This window comes from Austrofundulus limnaeus, unplaced genomic scaffold (genome assembly GCF_001266775.1).
Source record: "Austrofundulus limnaeus strain Quisiro unplaced genomic scaffold, Austrofundulus_limnaeus-1.0 Scaffold5, whole genome shotgun sequence".
Taxonomy (NCBI): Eukaryota; Metazoa; Chordata; class Actinopteri; order Cyprinodontiformes; family Rivulidae; genus Austrofundulus; species Austrofundulus limnaeus.
In genome coordinates, this window is record NW_013952407.1 from 5,695,668 (window position 1) to 5,698,664 (window position 2,997).

The following is a 2,997-nucleotide window of genomic DNA, read 5'->3' on the forward strand; positions in this document are numbered from 1 at the left end:
TATTTACCAGACTATGGTAATCCTGGGGTCGTGATGATGGGGCCCTTGAATATTGTTGCCCAGGGTACAGCAAAGTGTTAATCCGGCCCTGATGCAGACACTTCACTCAATCAAGAGTAGTGACATTTCATAGTAATATTACAAATAATAATACTTTATTAGTTAAACGTATGATGCAGTAAAACTACTTTTAGAAGTACATCTTTCCAAAACGTTACTAAAGAAAATGTAACTGAGTAAAAATAATTAGGTACTATGCGTTCCAGGACACTTGGACAACAAAAACAGTGATGAATTTGACTCTTGTGGATTTGGTTTGTTCTTTTTCATTTCTGTGCAATAAAACTCCAGATCTATAGATTGATCTATATAAAAACATCACGTATGTTTCTGTCCCATATTTATATGACATTAAGGGGAGTACCGGTCTGGCACGTATATTTTTCCACTTAAATCACTGGTTTTACTGCAGTCATTCACACATGTGGTGATAATACATGTATTACTACTACTACTTCACAAATTTTAAACATCATCATCAGTTTTCTTTAAACAATGCAGAAAAAGTGTCTGAAGTGATAAAAAAATACACACACACAATAAGCTAAGCCATGAAACAGGTAAAACAAATTTTTTAACAAAACCGCCCGCTTTCCAAGTCTGTCAAAGACCTTGACCCTCCAGCCAGTGTTTCTACTGAACTTTTAAGTAATGGAGAACCATTGACTTAAACAATCTTTCTCAAAAAATTTTTGCAAGTTTGGTGACGCAACTACTAAACACATTAAAGTCTACCTTCACTCTTGCTCCTCAAATGATTGCAGATACATCTGCAAACTCTTAATATTCACTCTGCCCATTTGACAATTAGTATTGTGCCCTGCTCAGCAAAGGAAGATGCTTTTGTTCTCATGGCCTGTTTACAAAGAAGGATAGTTCAGTGAGGTTCTGCACAGAAAACCCATTTGTGCCAGTAGTTTTATGTAGTAATAAATATGAATACAACTGCATTATCAGTAAAATATCCTCATGAAAGACTGTTTACAGGTTGAAAACACAGACCAGGGAACATAAGGGTCTTCCCTCATGCTCCTCCGTTCTTTGTGTTCCTACAGGTTAGCATGTAGGTGCTTGCTTGTCTTCATGTGCTTTCCTGTTTGAGCATTGCAGTAACATAGAGTGAAGTCCCACAATAGCCCATTGTTTCGTCTTTCCTCCACGCTTCCTGTCAGGTCCAAATTCACGGAAATAAGGACACAGTGCAAACAAACAGTGGCGGCCCCAACTCTCCACCCACTGCTGGACCATTCAGGAGAAAAGCAGAGTTTGGCTCAGGGGTTGGGTGGTAGCATTCCTGTCAGGAAGCTAATCAGCGTCATGTCCCTTTTTGACAAGCTACAGTGTGCATGTGTGCACTTAAAATGAAAGTAAAGGGGTGGGGAGCACAGAGGGGTGTAGTCCACAGGGACTGCAGTTTGTAAAAATGTGACAAGGAAAGGTATTATTAATGGTACTATATTAAGGAGTATGACTTTATCTACAGTGTGAAGGTATATTTTACAGTACTTACAGTACTTTTTAGTGGATGTGAACGTGACCATGCTCTGGTTTTGAAATGTCACAAAATAAATGCTGAAATAGCCTCAAACTCAGCCAGGTAGGGACAACAAAAGTGTGACCTGACAACAAATCTTTTAGAAATTGTATGAAACTCTGTATTTGCAATGATCAAAACCATGTTCAGTTGATGATACTGTAAATAAATTCCTCTCCTATTAACAAAAAATAATAAAAAAAATAAAAAAACACACATTTTGCACCCATTAAGAACAGGAGTGAAAAGGTTTGTTTGTGCACATGTGGGTTTTCTCTGCTCCAGTTTCCCCAAAGACTAAAACATGCATGTTAGATTCGTTGGTAACTTTTTTCCCAGGTCAGAGTGTGAATGGTTGTTTGTCTTGGTTTTTTCTGTATGCCCTTGTGACAGACTTGTGACCTGTCCAGGAGGTCCCCTACCTCTTGCACAGTAACTTCTGGAGATATGGAGAAGGAGCTGGAATAATCCAACTTAACTGCTTATCTGACATTTTCTATTTGTTTCTTAGTACAGAGAGAATTAGAAACTTGTAATGATCATAGTCAATTGTAATGGTTACCACCTAATATGTTGCATTAATGTAATATATAATTCACACAGTTTTAACTTACAATACAATAAAAACCTTCTAGATTTAGTTGTTTAAGATTGTGTAAATTTACACTTGATAAGGCACAGTTTTGAGCAGTGGGTAATAATGCTGTTTACTGGTTGGTTTATATTCACACCCTCATCCATGGCCATAAACTTTGGGTAGTGACCGTAAGAACAAGATTGGAGTCAAATAGTTTTTTTCTGCAGTGTATCTGGACTGTCTGTTGTAGATGGGTTGAGAACTTCTGTTATCTGGGAGAGACTCAAGAGTAGAGCCGCTGCTCCTCCACGTCGAAAGGAGCCAGTTGAGGTGGTTTAGGTATCTGGATGCTTTCTGGATGCCTCCCTAGGGAGGTGCTTCAGGTATGCCCTACTGGGAGGAGACATTGGAGAAGAACCAGGACACGAAGTAGAGACTATGACTCTATGTGGCCTGGGATGACCTTGGAATCCTCCCAGATGTGCTGGAAGAGGCAGCTGTGGAAAGAGAGGTCTGGGCCTCCCTGCTTAAACAGGTACTCCAGTGACACGACTCCAGAACAAACAAAGTAATGGATGGGTGGTGTTATGGCAATATTTATTTAACAAAGACAGAAATACGTGGTCCAAGAATGAAGGTACTCCATGAGATGATCAGCTGAGTTTTATTGCAACAACAGGAAACACAGAGAACAACCTGCCCTGTCTCTGTGCCTCTGCTTCTCTCTGTCAGTCTCTCTCCACACTGTTCACTGTGTCACTCACTCGAGAGGCCTCATATATATACTAACAAACAGCATTCTGTCATCTTAGCAAGAGTTGATACA